The following is a 16,749-nucleotide window of genomic DNA, read 5'->3' as shown; positions in this document are numbered from 1 at the left end:
CGACAAAGTTTTGCCAAAAAGGGATGGACAAGTAAATATTCTGACCCTAATCCTTGCCTCATACCGCTTTTCTTCAGGGGCAGAGTTATGAGACTGATCCTAGATTGCACCAACAAGCTGGACCTCTCACAGCAACCCCCACAGTCCTCCCAAACTCCCCCATAAATGCGGCTCATTGGACCCCTCCTGGTGTTTTCATAGCAGCCAGAGAAGTTTGCACAGATTAATGTCACAGGAGGATAATTCTTCACCTCAGGTGAATACATTGCTTCGAACCATATATAATGTAGTCAAAGAAAATGGTAATAGTGATTTTAAATCCAGGTACTGTAAAACTATGAGGTGCATGGGGATGAAGTTATTTTACAACACTGGCTAAATAAAAGTTTGAGAAGGGGCTCAGCTATTTCTCAAACCTGTCTGGCACTCTTTGTGGAGGAGAAATTATGGCAATGACCATCAGAAGTAGTTCATGATGCATTTGATACTGAGTTAAGTAGCAAATTAATATTTTCCCCCTTTTCAAAAAATGTAGCCTGCCATAGTCAGTCTTGCTTCCACTATAAAGGCAGCTCAGGCATTCACTTTCTTCCAATGCAATATATATTTCATTTTTCCTACTTGAATAGTTAAGTATCTCAACAGTAAAACTCAAGGAATTTATGGTTTATTTTAAAAGCCCATGTAGAATAAGGCAAGAGTCCAGAGCCACAAAGCTTTATTTAGCTAGCTATGGCTTTATTTCCTAGCTATTAAGAAGTCATCCATTATATTCAGCATTATTCTAACATATAGATTTTTCCCTAACCTATTGCAAAGTCACTCTGGAGCCCAAATTTCAAGATGAATTCAAGCAATGAGAAAAGGATGCTCCTGCAGCAGTCAGGTGATGTACCTGAGAAAGGCCTTAAGATCATGTCCCATTTTGCAAGGAGTCATTTTTTCACCTGGTTGTGAGCAGTCATGATTTACAAGCTGTATAGCAAATGTTCCGCGACATAGAATTTGGCCAAAAAACCCATTTCCCAGCTGGGAGTTGCTGCGCTGGTGGGGCAGCTCGCTGAGGAGCACTGTCTGGGTGTGCTGGGGTCGTCACTGCCTGCAGTGAGACCTGGGTGCTCACTCAATTGGCTTTATTCTTGGAAAAGCAATATAAAAATGAAGTCTAACCAGAGGTAGAGGGTCTTCAAAGATGCATAAACAGCTTTCTAAGGTTTACAGCTCCACCTTGGTGCAGCAGATTCTGCAGGGGTTGCAGCCAACATGCAGAAAAGTGTGGTTACTTAGCAATTGCAAGTATTCTTCATCTTCAGTACTATTTAGCAGTGTTGCGTTCTTAATACTCATGGCATAAATATTCCCAGTTCATTAATGGGAAGCCAGCACAGTGCAGTTGTGACTATGTTCTGCTCAAAGCAGAGAGTCTGTAAGAACACCAGCACCAACCCCCAGCTGCATCGACCCTCAGGGGGACCAACATTTCCTTTGCTCGTAAATTAGAAAGCAGAGGCATCGGAGAACACAGAAACAGAAGAAACTGGAGGGGGCATCAGCCTTCTGTCTCGGGTTTTCTTTTTCTGCGTGAATATTTTTCTCAGCTTTTTGATTAATAGAAAGTTTCATCTACTTTTCATCCAAAACTCACTTACATATATTTTCAAACTGGTATGATGTCAGAAATCCCCCCAGCTGTCACTAAAAAGCTTTTCTCCAACTTTAACAGTGTCAAAAGCCAACACCTAGCAGCATTCAGGCCACAAGGAGGCACTGCTATTAGAGCGGCTCCTATGGAAAAATCCAGACTTGACTAATTTACAAGCAGTCCCAACCTTTTCTAAACCCTCTCTCAGGCATACAGGTAAAACTAAAGCCAAAAGAGGCATCACCCCAGAGAGGCTAGAGCCTCCCCCCTTGCAGGACACATGGGGGGACGAGCATCAGTCTTCCCACTAACAACCAACAACAGAAAAAACACATCAGAATACAACTATAGTGATATTAACAGGGATATAAAGGGGCACCACACGGAGCCTTAAATACTGTACCATGAGTCAGACCACTGTCTTTAATCTGAGTTTAAGTGTCTATAAATTGATATATCTCTTCATGGACATGCCAAGCGAGTGACCACCTGAACGCAGCCCTGAGCTTATGGCTGTCTTATGGTTAGGTTCAGCAGGAGCAGAGAAGAAAAGTAAATCATATTATGCAAGGTGAGTATTCATCTCATTAAATTTAGTAATAAAGAAAGAACTTAATAATATTCTTGCAGGCTGGCTTTCAAATTGACTAGTTAATGGATTATTAGATATCTTTTATAGACAGTAGAAGATCTGCCAAAAGTGTGTGGATTGATAGAGCCATACAAGATGAATGGTTAGTGTCCGTTAAACCTTCAAATAAATTGTGCAAGCCTTTGGGTAATATGCAATTAGGCATGTTACCATAAAAAACATTGCTTCATCTGATAATAGCCATTAATTCCCAATATTTATAAGCACCTATCGTATGTTGGGCAATGACTTTCCCATCTGAAGACTCCCAGCTGCATATTTGCACCTTAAAGCTCCTGTGACAAGCCCCAATTGAGGCTGCAGATGCGTACCAAGAGCAAAGCCCTACCAGCCTAGCTGAATTAGTGCATTTGTCTCCTGATATTTGGCATGAAAATGGATCATTGAAGAGGGAGAGACAGGAAAATTACAGGTTTTCAATGACACTTTTCACAATGGCTTTCTAATCCACCATGCAGTCTTTTCAGCCTGAACACCGTAAAGTCCATTTAGCTGGAATGAGAGCATTAAATCCTTAATTTTACAGGGAAGCTGCAGTTGGATCTAAATATCATGTTTGAACAGAACTTTTAAATTATGTACTTGAACTGGTCAATTTGTTTAATAAAGGTCACTCAGCACCAAGAACATAAGTTTGGAGATTTGATGAAGGCGAATTACTATCAGCGGCACAGAGTGGGCTGCTGCTGAGCATCCCACAAGCCACTGCCTGCAGGAAAATCATGCTTATTAAAATGGCTAAAGTGACATATTAATTACTTGGGCAAATTTGAACTGCAAGCAAGTGTGAGGTGGCTGGCGCTGGTTGCCACACCTTGCCTGCACAGTCAAGCAGCACTTGGCCCCAGCAGCAGAATTCACGCAACAGCCACGGACCCCATAGCTACACACCATACAAGATCACCTTCTGCAGCTCCAGCAGGATCCAAAGCAAATATGCAACAATTTTTATCCTATTTCAGCCTGGGTTTATCCCATATTTTTGCATCCCAGTGTCAAGGTGCCCAGAACTACACAGTTCACGAGTGATGCACCTGCACTTGGTTTTCAAGTGGCCTAAAGGGGAGTGAACTCTATAGTCTCAATAGCACAGAATTTCACAGCAAATTGCTTTTCCTCCTTTGCTTCTCTTCTTTAATATACTTTGCACCTCCTAACAGAATCGCATGACCGACACATCCAGTACCATGCCCAAAAGACCGAATTACCAGCTATGCAAAAAGAGCAGCAGGTTAGCAACCAGTAGGCGGAAAATTATTCATCAAAAGTACGTGGTAGTTACTTTCAAATAACAAATGAGCACACACAAATTATCAAATCTACGAGGCAGCTATTTCCAAATAACAGAAGGCCATGCAGAAATTTGCTGATCAGAAAGGACCCTGGGAAACCATTGCAATAAGTCATTCAAATATGTACAAATACATAAAAAGGTTGGTGACCGTGATATTAAATGTGTATATTACAGTAGCATATGCAGCCAGTAAACAGAGGTAGAGTCCACATGTACTACAATGTCCCATCATCACCATCACGCTACAGGTAATTTTAAGTATTTGCACAATTTCATGTTTATTGCAAGGGTTCAAAGCCCCTGCTTTTGAGCCAGACCCATTCAGTGCTGGGTGATTTACTGAGCTTAGCCACTGACACACAACTTCAAGATCTCAGCCCTCAGAGGTAATGCATGTTGCATGGTGTTTTATGCTCAGGAATGCAGGCGTGTAGCAAAGGAGGGTTGCAAAGTTCAGGTGTCTGCATCTGGTTCTGGATAGGATTCACACTGAGTCATCTCAGTCCAAAGTACTAGGTGCTCGGGTTCCAAAGGCATTACTTAAAAATTGCTTAGTACAAACACTGCAAGGCAGAAAGAGAAAGCTCTTGGTGGGGGACTTCTTTAAAAACCATCCTGAAGATTAATCCCACCTTTTTTAAGAGAGAAGAAATATGGATTCCCCAGACCTAAGATTCAGCTTTGTCCCCAGGCACCCAGGCAAAGCTTTATTTAAGCAATAAAACACGGCAAGCGTCTGTGCCTTTAGCACTTCATCTGTCATTCATGGGAGAGCAGGAGAACTTCTTCCCTGAGAATCCCAACCCCAAAAAGCAGCACCAGAGGAACAACATCCCCTCTTAGAAGATTTAATCTCCAGGCAGTGGGAATGCATCAGCTAATGGAGCAGGTATTTAGGAAGTACAGACTACTAATGTGCCAAAAAATGGTCTTTCTGTAGGGTTACTCTTTTCTTATGATGTAAAACCTGAGCTGTGCAGGACACGCTAACGAGGCCAGGCAATGGCAACGGGGCAACCATGAGCCACAGGTCCACATAAATGTACTCTGTGCTCATACCCTGCTCCTGGGGAGACCTAACCAAAGCTTTGAGTCAAAGGGAATCCTCAAGCCCAAAAACCAGCTGGGACCATGAAAAGGCAAAAATAACAGGGATAATAAAGTAAAAAAAAAAAAAAAAAGGCAAATTACTCCAGCATGTCTGGACTTTAACAGAGAGCTACTGTCATTGTGTTTGTTTACAAGCTTTTAGGTAGAACAAGGTAGATTAGAGACATCAAGAGGAGGTGACTGGAGAGACTAAACATTTCCCTGTCCTCCCAAGCCTTCCAAAACACAGTCCTTGAGATCTCTCTTCAGCTGACATTCAGATGAACCTGATGGATGTGAAGGTTTAATAAGCAGTACCCACTGCACAAGCAAATCCCAAGTGCCAGGACACAGGGCAGCTATTCCTGCCCAACTCAAGCAAGAGCACCTCGAAGGCAGAAAAGCAGGAGCACAGTCCCCAGCTGGACTTAACGGAGGCCAGTATGGATGCCATGTGTGCAGAAACTTTGCTTTACCATGCTGACACAATTATTCGGTGCACTCCTGGAAGCTGTGGCTTGTGGGAGTGGCACCAAGGTGGCTGGCCTCGAAAGGAAACACTGGGTTTGGGACTGGCAGCTCTTCCCCAGGTCAATGGTTCCTCTCCTACAAGCACAGCTTCCCCTGGGGCAACCCAGACATGGCAGCGTCTTGCACGCCTTTCCAGATCCCTTCTGTTGTGCCAAGCTGGGGCTGCTGTGAGAGAGCACAGCAGCTGCCCCCAGAGCTGGAGTTCAAGTGGAACAAGGACCCCCAGTCCTTGGAGAGGACTGATGCCCAGGACTGTGGATCACAGGGCTTTGGATACTAGAACTCTCCTAATCAAGGGCAGTGATGCAATCCCAAGTCTCCTTCTTTACTTTCTGACCTTCCCACATTCAAGGCAAGACACACTAGCATGAAGCTTCTCAGTGTTCCCCCTCTGTGCTCAAAACAACGGAAAAGGCAGCTGCCCTCCCTTCTACCACGTGGAGAAAAATTACCTTGTTTCTGCTGCATTAGAGACCAGGAGCTCTGAATTGTCCTGTAGTAGAGGAACAATTAGCTAAACCAACACAGGCAGCAGGAAGCTTGTCACATCCCAAACATGACTCCAAAAGCTAATGAAATTATTGTAAAGGCAAAATTATTCCATTATTTTAAACCTACAGCTGTGTGACCCTATATATAAAAACCCTATATATAATGAGCCTGAAGCAAACAATAATGCAAGATTTTGCCTACTAAAGAGCAAAGAAAAATTATATAAAAGCATTGAATCCTACATCCTAGGACCACTCTCAGGGGGCTACTCAGTGGTAAAGAGCTCCTCCAGCCCCGTTTCTGATGTTCCTTCCCTGCCCATCAGCCAGAGAAAGGGTCAAAGCCATTCAGGAAAACAAAATATCTGTGTTAAAAGCAAGGGTTTGTCTATAGAAAGAAGTATCCCAAAACAGCAAAGATACGGATCTAAAGCACAAAAATCTTGCAGCTGATTTTGCCAAGCACCAGGCTAATGTCTCACTGCCAGCCCCTTCGGCCGGCTCGGCACGCAGATGTGCTATGCCTTACCTGGGATTAGTCATTGCAAGCAGCGTATGAGCATTTAGCCTTAGAAGTGTGCTCAGATATAGTACATTACCCAAGACTGATTGAAGACAATTCCCTGTCCTGAAGGTGTTGATGGCCTAATATGTCACACAAGCTTTCCTTTTGAGCAGCCTTGTGGACTTTCCCTTATCCCGTCTGACACATCCATAATGGCACTGTTCTGCTAGAAAAGTCATCCAAGGAAGGAGATTTAGGCTGGGATGTTTTACAGCCGGCAGAACGTGAAGCCATTGCTCATTTATGCCAGGTGTGATGAGCTATTGCCTCTCTCTGCCTCCTCTGCCCCTGCTCACGCTAGCAAGATCCACAAAACTGAAGGGGATAAACGAGAAACAGCAAAATGTTTGTGAAATCCATTTGCAACCAGCAGCAGGGAAGGGAAACGATGGCGTAGCCACATCAATCTGCTACCTCCTGCAACGTCGTTAGGATCTGTGTATCATTAATGACTTCCTGTAATCATGGCATGGGGAATCAGATACATATTCAATTTACTGAAAATTGTAGTCGTCGTACTGTCCCACTGTACTGCCTCGTCCACTGGCCCAGCAACATGCTACTGCCAGCAATTACTGGAGCCCCTTTAGACAGAGCAACAGAGGTCCACGTTGCTAATTCATAACCAAAAAAACCCAGAAAAAGAAGATTTTCCCTTAGACAGAAGTAACGTTGAGGGAACTGCAAGACTGCTGTTAGGAAAGTGGCATCTCCACCACTGACAGTTTTTCGGAACCAGTCAGACACCAGTCAGGATCAGTCCACAATCTTTTCTGGGACAAGGCAATGAGTCAGAGACTTCTTTCTGCCGGGGGTACATAGATTTCACTGTGTTCTGCACCATATATACTGTATTTCATGTACTTCTACAACACTGTCTCATCAGTCTAGCCCAGGAGGTTCCTTTCCTCTACAATTACAGCAATTTAGCTATTGTTGCTGTGCTTTTACCCCAAATCCTTGAGGATGGCAGTTTAAAAGAAGGAGTACTTTTTAAGGGTTTATTGATATAAGTGCTCAAGGCCAGGCTGGATGGGGCTGGGAGCAGCCTGGGCTGGTGGAAGGTGTCCCTGCCCATGGCGGGGGGGCTGGAACTGGATGATCTTTAAAGTCCCTTCCAAACCAAACCTTTCTATGATGATTGTTATTATTACTGAAAAACTGCAAAGCTCTGGTTAGCACAACATTGAGTAGTCCCAGAGGAGAAGGTAGGAACTTATAGCTGGGGAGGTTGAGGGGTCCCGCTCCCATGGTGCACACACTCACTAATGACACATACCAGCATACAGACTGGTTCCAGTATGTATCCCAGCAAGTCTGCAAAGGGAAAGCCTAAGGGAGAAGCTGAGATGGAGGGCAAACAGCAAGATCGAAGAGATGAGATTATTTGATTCATCTGTAAATCCTCACCCATCTCCAGAGAGAAAATGCTGTCTTGCCAAATAATATCAGCTCCTTTGTGCAAAGACTTTTTTTCATTGGTTTGGGATATAGTTGTTAAGCTGACAAAAATATCATTTTAAATATAACATTGGGATACATTTCCAGAAGTTTTTCTCAGCAAAGAAAGCAGCAGCAGGGGAGAGCAGGACCCACAGGCAGCCACCACGGATACCCAGCCCCTGATTTTCCCTTTTTCTATCCCTGCACCCTCAAGTTTGGACAGTAGAGAGAGGAATTAGGATCAGCAATTTGCTTCATGATGCTATTTGCCTCACTTAGTCTGTGAGACATCTGTCTAACCTTTCCTTAAAAATTCCCACTGTGGAGATTCCTCTCCTGGCTTGGGCAACCTGTCCTGATGTTGAACTAACTTTAGAGTAACTCAAACCTGCATCCCTCTTTAAGCCTACTATTTCTTGTCCCACCTACAGTGGATGTGGAGGATGAACCACTCCCTACCCCTCTGCAGCTGCCTCGCCTCTTGGGTACGTTGAAGTCCCTTCAGTCGTTGTTTCTTTAGGTTAAACCATTCCAGGTCTTTTAGGACCTCTATTTTCTACACGTTGATCATTAATCTTCCCCTTCTGCATGGCATCCCTTTGGTCCATGACTCTCCTAAACCCAGTGGCCAAAACCAGGTAAGAGACTTCAGCCAAAGCCCCAGAGCTGAGCAGCATGGGAGGACTTGACTGTACACCTTGCAGAGGAGGTGCCTGCTTGCACACCCCAGGACACATTTTGCCTTTTTGATAGCACTGTGGCATCACTAATTTGTGCAACTCCCTCACACCCAGAGTCTTTTCTCCAAAACCACAGTCTTGCTGGCTGATCCAGCCCTTGTGCAGGACCCGGCATTTCTTCTTATGGAATAGAATCACGGAATGGTTTGGGCTGGAAGAGATCTTAAAGATCACCTGGTCCCACCACCCTGCCCCGGGCAGGGACACCCCTCCCCAGCCCAGGCTGCTCCCAGTCCCGTCCAGCCTGGCCTTGGGCACTGCCAGGGATGGGGCACCCGCAGCTGCTCTGGGCAGCCTGGGCCAGCGCCTCGCCACCCTCACGGGGAAGAATTCCTTCCTAATACATAATTTTACCTAATATCTAATTTTTTCAAACCGTTTCTCTGGTTTGTCCTATCCATACATTCGGTCCCTATCCAGCCTCTGGCAAATAGTCTCAACTCCAAATATTATAATCCTTTTTACTCCATCATCCAGCTCATTCTTCAAAAACTCTGAACACTATCGGAGCCAGGAGAGACCTCTTTGGACTGCCAGTTACTATGTTCACCCTGTTTGACAGTGAAACATCATTAATGAATCCAAGGACATACTTTGAGTCAATCTCCACCCACCTCATGCCTAGTTTCACCCCATTGTCTATTCTGCCTCTGTATAAACATGTAAGTCAAGACCTGATGAAAACTCCAACCACAATAAATGTCTTCACTCACTTACCATCTCAGTGCTTAAAGGACAAGTTTAAGATGTTGCTGGGCTTCTCAAATGACCACTAGGAGATAAGCAGAGATCCAGCTCAGCTTTGATGACTTCCAAGAAGCACTAACACAGCAGCAGCAGAAAGTTGGGTGAGGGTCAATTCACGCTACAGGAAGACGTGCCGCAGAGGTGACACCGAGTGACAGGGCCCATGGGGACCTCAGCAGTACCAGGGCTGAGCAATGCTCCCACCCACCTCAAGCTGTTCAGGGTGGTTTACATCTCTTTACAAGCAACCCTTGACCCAGGGTTGTGGGAGGCTCCTTCAGTTCTCCTGAACATCACCTCACCTTTGTCTGGTATCTCCAGAATAAGATATAGAAGGGAAAAGCTGCCCTGCTGCCCTCATCAGTCTAGTTTTCCTTCAGCATAAATATGATCTGTTTTTATTTAAAGTAACTTTGACCTAAAATGTTTATTTTCTCTCAATGTGCTGCAGCCAAAAGCCTTAAAACCACAGTTCGCCCTCTAATTACATTACCTCCCTTCATGATTCCCACAGAGATGGAAAATACCCTGGATTAGCACTTTTCCAACTGTTTGTGTATCTCTAGGAGGAGAAGGCTTGTATGAAGTCATGAAACCTCCCTGGCAGATGGGGAGGTCACACCTGAGTGCACCTGAGGGTTGTTAGTGGGAATTGCCTCCATCCATCCCTCAAGTACTCCAGTCCTGTACAGGTGTCCTGGCTGATTCCAGCTGCAGCTGCAGAGATGAGAAATCAAAAAGATGCTCAGATGCTTCTGAAACTGAAATAAACAGCTCTATGTTTCCCCAGGGGTCAATCAAAGCCACCATGTCCTTACTGAGTACAAAGGTCACTTGCTCTCCTGGGAAGGCTGAGGGTGTTCACTGTGCTCCCCCAACCCAACGGTCCTGGCCACAGCCTAAGCCAGGAGAGCTGCAGGAGCAATGCCAGAGAAGAGGAGGAGCCCAGGCTAAAAGGATGGTTTGTCCTTGCCTCATTTTCTCCTCCATTCTTCTCCACATTGATTTTATCTATTTGCTCTTTTGCCCAAGACATGGTTTCGCAGCACAGAGAACAAATCTAGTGCCACAATGGAAAATGTGTATTTATTAATTTCCACCAGGCACTACATCTGTGCTTCTTTCTTGTTGAGTTACTTTTTAGTACACTTCTGTTTCTCTTACGGGGCAGGCAGATAATTGTTATCTATCTCTCTATAATTGCAGCAAATGCTCATTAATCAATACAACACTGGGCAGAAATCCTGTTTTAGTTGACACCTGGGCTTCTGACTGACTATGAGACAAACCTAATTACCTCCTCAGCTAACAGAAACCACACACTTTGAAAATGAAAGGCTCCTTTTTACATGAGTCCATTTTAATGATGGAAGCTGGCAAGCTGTGATGAAAGATCCAGACACACCACTTTAGGCCATACCTTGATGCCTTTGTAGGAAGCAAAGTATGGCTTAAGCATTTAGCATTTTTAAGCCAAAGAATTGCCCAGCACTGCTAGAAAATACAAGATGGGGAAGGTTTGTGCTTGAGAGCTGTTTGATGGTATTGATAATACACACAGGGGTTTTATATTACTTTTATAAGCATGGGATGTCTGGAAGAATTGTGCACGTGTCACACATTAGTCTGGAGATTTTGGGGCCACCGCAGTAAAAGGGCAGACAAGGTGAAGTCCCTACAGCAGTCACAAGCTTGGGTTTTCTGCTTTTCCCTCTTTGTCCCCACGCTGGTGCTGGCTCTTGCTGTTCATCCTTCCAACATGTAGGCTGGTCCCCAGTTTACATCCAAGATCTCAACCCATGGGGTTGATCTGATCATCCTGCCCAGGGCTCAGTCTGCTGTATGCACCCGGCAGGCTCCTACTTCCAAAACACCCCTGAAACATCCCAGGGCCACTACAGCTTCCACATACCAAGTATAGTTGGGATTATGGCCAGAAAGTCATAGTCAAAGCCATTGGTGTATGCAGCCCATATTGTATAAAGAGGATAGCAAAAAAGCTTTTCTGGACCCGTTTTGCAGACCAAAGGCCAATACCTCTGCCCACCCTGTGCAAGCTCACACAAGAAGTCTGCGACCACCAGGAACGATACTTAGCCCTGACAGCTAGCTCCTGCTTTTACCCTGAGATGGTCCACCCTGTCCAGGGGAAACCTTACCATAAACACTGGTTTCTCGCAGAACTGAAGACCTTTTGCCTCAGTTACTTAACAAACTGGCAGCTGAATGCAGCCACACACGTTGGGGTGTAAGTGGTTTGCTGTTGCTCTGGTTTATTTTCAGCAAACAAGTAAAGTGCACTTCATTATGGCTGAAAATTAAAACGAAGCTGGGTTAGAGAAGCAACTAAATGTTTGTTTGATTTTCTTTAAAGAACGGTCATCATGACCAAGCATTAATTTCTTAGCAGCTAATGATTCCTATTTTTGGCTGCAAGTTTGCCTGTCTCCTTTCTTATGGAGACGGGATTTAACTCACAGCAAAGTAAAGTCCAATTGCTGCTTTCAAAATTGCTATTAAAAACTGCCCTGTTCAACCCTATTCAGTACCCTCAAAGGAAAGAGAAGGTCTCTGCAACTGACGACAAAATGACAGTCGCAACTCCAATCCCTGTCCAAATCCTGCTGAAAGCCAGTTTGGCCATAAAGCAAAGTAAGGTCAAGGGACCGGCAGAGGAGATCCAGTTTTTAGGAACAAAATGGCAAGATGGACATTGTCACATCCCAATGGATGTGATAACAAAATAACATCTGTCTCCACCAACTAACGAAAAGGAAACACAACCTTTCCTAGATGATGTGGGCTCCTGGAGAATGCATATTCCGAATTACAGCCTGATTGAAAGCCCTCTCTATCAAGTGACCTGGAAGAACGATTTCAAATGGGGCCCTGAACAAAAAGCCTTTGAACAAATTAAACAGGGGATAGTTCTTCTAGTAGCCCTTGGGCCAGTCCAGGCTGGGCAAGATGTAAAAAATGTGCTTTACACCACAGTCAAGGAGAACAGCCTTACCTGGAGGCTCTGGCTGAAAGCAACAGGGGAGACCTGAGGTCAACACTTGGGCTTCTGGAGCCGGGGTACAGAGGAACGGAGCCCCGCTATACTCCAACCGAAAGGAGGTATTGGCAGCACATGAAGGGGTTTGAGCTGCTTTGGAAGTGATCGGTGCTGAGTCCCAGAACCCAGCTGCCGGTGCTGGGCTGGATGTTCAAAGGCAGGGTGTCCTCTACACATCACGCAACTGATGCTACGTGGGTAAGTGGGTCCCACCGAGCTGGCCCTGCCTGATCAAAATTTTTATGTACTATAGAAGGGTATAAGGTCCCCGTAGCGCACACAAAAAAATATGCTGAGGAAGACAGTCTCGGTTATTCCTGCTTCAGGCAAAGGAAAACCCATCTGTGGGACGGCTTTTGCTCAAGGACCTGGGTGCACTTGACAAGTAATGCATAAGGATGGCGAAGTCTGATGTATGCCTGAAGGGGCTCTAATTCTGGGTGAGAATAGCCAATTACTTTAATTGTATGATGTTAATTGCTATATAATACCATATGTTATCACTACTATGGTTGCTGTATGACATATCAACAGTATTACAATAAAAATTACCCAGATTAATGAAGAATGAATTTTGATGAAACCGGACAAAGTGCAGCAATAACAGAACCAGACCAGCACAGCTGTGACGGAGACAGAACTGGCTTCAGCACGCAACAATCCAACACTACACACCACCTCTCCTGCCCTGAAGGACTACTGTGGCTGATGGAGCCCGAAGTCACAGACTAAACAAACTCAACAGACATTTTAGAGGGATGACCCACAGCCTCAGGGAATGGTATCTGTGTGTATATATCAAAAGACAGGAAAGGATGCATTGGAAAGTGTGGGACCTGGGCATGGTGCAAATGGTATAGAATAAGGGGTGGATATTGTCCTGGGTTTGGCTGGGGTAGAGTTAGTTTTCTTCCTAGTAGCTGGCACAATGCTGTGGTTTGGATTTAGGATGAGAATAACGTTGATAACACGCTGATGGTTTAGTCACTGCTGAGCGGGGCTTGCCCAGAGCCAAGGGCTTTGCTGCGCCTCACCCCACCCCACCAGCGAGCAGGCTGGGGGGCACCAGGAGCTGGCAGGGGACACGGCTGGGACAGCTGACCCAAGGCATATCCCATATCGTATGATGTTATGCTCACTATATAAACAGGGGGAAAGCTGGTCAGGGGCCACTGGTCAGGGGCCACTGCTTGGGAACTAGCTGGGCATCATGTGGTGGGTGGTCAGCAATTACATTGTGCACCACTTATTTTGAATATTCAAACTCTATTATTATTATTATTATTATTATTATTATTATTATTATTATTATTATTATTATTATTATTATTTTCCCTTCCTTTTCTGTCCTATTAAACTGTCCTTACCTCAACCCATGAATTTTACTTTTTTTTTTTCCTAACTCCCTCCCCATCCCACTGCAGGTAGGGGAAGTAAGCAAGCAGCTGTGTGGTGTTTAGCTGCCTGCCGGGTTAAACCATGACAAAAAGGGATATATATTCTAGCCTGGTGTCAGCCAGTTTGTTAAACCGTGTTGCGTTTTGTATGAGCAGAAGACAGTTTCATACTGCTTCTTATTCAAAAGTGCTATAGGCAGAGTTCAGATATTTGGGCTGTACAGAAACACTCAAGTCACATCTACAGAAGTGGTAAATAATTTGCAAATAAGGCAGAAAAGCTGTACGTTTCAGGGGAAAGAGTTAGGAATCAGTAACAGAAGCCAACAGGCTCATGGATTTGAGGAATTTCTTGATGATCTGATTATTTTACAATAATAAGGGGGAGGGTGGGATACAGGGAGGAAAGGGGAGAGTTAAGGGGGAGAAACCATGTCTGTGGAGGGAAGAAAGTGCCAGTGCAGGACCCTGAGGCGTCTCCCCCAGGGCAGAGATGAAACTCTCAGACACTTTGTCCCCAACTGGACACTTCAAGAGCTGCTAGTTTGTGCTGGTGAAGGCACAAGCACCAATTTGGAGGACAGAGAGCACTCAAGCTGCAAAGCGGAGAGGAGCCTGTGAATTCACCCATGTAACATAAACAAGTCCGAGTTCAAGGCAGACACATCAGTTCCCAGCAAGAGCAGTAGGAACTGGAGTTTTATGCAGTTTGCTCTTTTGACACAATCATACGATGATTCATTTAGTGTGCATTACCTAATACAAATTACTGCAAAGCCTTGATTCATTGATCTAGACAAAGAAATGAAAGAGCTGAACCATGGGAAGAGATCTACGGTTATTCGTCCTCTGCAGAGCAATGACATGTGAGGACCCATTAGATACAGATGTAGAAAATAGAAGCAATGGGAAGAAGAAGGTGATGAGAGAGCTCCAGGAAACACATTAATTGGAAGCTCTAGCAAAATATAGGTTATTGTTAGTGCACATAAACTATCAGTCTGCAGAAGCAGGTATAAATCAATATCGTGCCATTGATTTCAACAGAGATGTAGCAGCTCTGGACAGCTGATAGCTGACTGAGAAGAGGAAGGAAAGCCTGCACCTTCCAGAGGTCTTCTTTAGTTTACAGAACAAGAAAAGAAGAGAAGAAATTAAAATGCTTTGCCTACTTCCCAAATTCACCTCCAAACTTGAATCCCAGCAACAACAAATCTTCACCGAGGGAAGCCTTCAAGACCGGAGCAAGAGGAGTGATGCAGAGGAGCAGAGGTGCCTAAGGCTGAACCCCTGAAATGCCACCATTCAGACCTGACAAGAAAAGCAGGGGAGGTAGAAAAGACATCAGAAAGCACAAGATATTTGTCGTTCTGCAGGACAGGGACTCACCCTACCTCAGCTCTGCAGGTGTGGTCACGGGGGGGTATGCAGACACCATCTTCACACCCTCTTGTATTTCTAAAAAAGTATTCTCCTGATGCAACCTTTGCAATTACAAGCACAGTGGAAATTTCACATAGAGCATCCCAAGGGCTACATAAGCCTTTAACAAAGTTAGGAAAGAAGGATTTCTGGTGGCCAGACCACCTACAATCCCCTGCCAAAGGGCCTGGCAGTTTTCCCATGCTTTCCCTCAGGATACATACAGCTGTCAGAACCATGACCTTCTCAACAGACTGGCAATTCCTAATGACTGAGGTGTGAGCAGCAAAGCTGAAGGTGTGATGGATAAGCCATGTCACAGATTTCAAACCATCCTTCATTTTTATTGGAGGACAGGGGTCAGATCAATACACCTCTGCAGTACACTTTCTGACTGATTTCGAAGGGTTTGAAATGAAACTCACAACAGACAACTGTAAAAGAACAAGCTAAATGTACTTGGAGTACCAGGTTACTTACCGTACACCCATGGAAGCCAAGTACCAAAATAAGGTGTCACAGTGATGGAGTGCATGCAAGACAGAGTTTCCATTTGCCACGAAGAACGTCCTTCAGAAAATCACTAATACTACTATGATCACTAAAGTTAAGCACTTCTGTTCATCTTGGCCTTCTTTCTGTGTTAGGAAATAACTATGAAAAACAACCTGAGCAAGCTGGCAAATAATTATACCATCACAGTGTATCGATTCTTCACATCCATAGTAGAAACCGCAGTAGGCTGCAGTAGCTCTCTGAATGACGTACCGCTTGGGTCTTAGGACAGGAGCCAGCTGGGGTTTCCACATCCTTCTCCATGCTCTCAGGAAATTATGCAGCAGAAGCTAGTAAAACATTGTTGTAAGGTAATAACAGGGTCTTCCCCCCACCCCAGAACTGTCTCGTTCCACTCAATAAAGAGGAAAGCACAGAAAAGATAAGGACAAAACAGCAGCTGTCAGCTGTTCCTGAGGCACCGTAATTATGAAAATATTATTTCATGTTTTGCAATAGTATTTTCCACGAGAGAGACACTTGCTCAGAGCTTTAAAAATCTCATCATATTACAAGAGTTTGTGATCGTGATGCACTCCAGGAGATAGATGAATAAATAAGACTTTCCATAACTTTACATCTTAAATATCTTTCTCACTCCCCTCTTATGTAGCTACGGAACATTAGAAGGGGAGCATCATTACACACAGAAAAGCACCTACACAATGTAGCCATTTGTACTCTGCCTCTTCCTTATCATTTCTCTTTTGTGACATCTGGAGATATTAGGCACAGAAAACAGTATTCTCTATTACCCAACAAATGAAAATACCCGTGACTTTTAAATTACAACTAGATCACAGTGAAGAGTCAGAAAGAGCTTATTTAGGCTAGCTGACAGCCCATTTGTCCTTTTCCAAGCCTGCTGCTTTGCCTGTGTGGCACACAAGAAAGCTGATAACAGACTAATGACACCTAACACGCGTGCCCAACTGTTGCACACGATGGGTTTGATGCTACAAGGAATAGTCCTAAAACACTCTGTGCATCAGAATCCTCAGCCTCCACCCAACCCAATGGCCAGGCAACATGGTTGATGTACTGACACCAAACCTCAGCATCCAAGCACCCTGAGGGTACAACAGGGAAGTCATCTCCATATGGGGCCTGAACAAACAAACCT

This window comes from Falco peregrinus, chromosome 1 (genome assembly GCF_023634155.1).
Source record: "Falco peregrinus isolate bFalPer1 chromosome 1, bFalPer1.pri, whole genome shotgun sequence".
Lineage (NCBI taxonomy): Eukaryota > Metazoa > Chordata > Aves > Falconiformes > Falconidae > Falco > Falco peregrinus.
Note: the sequence above shows the minus strand (reverse complement) of the source record.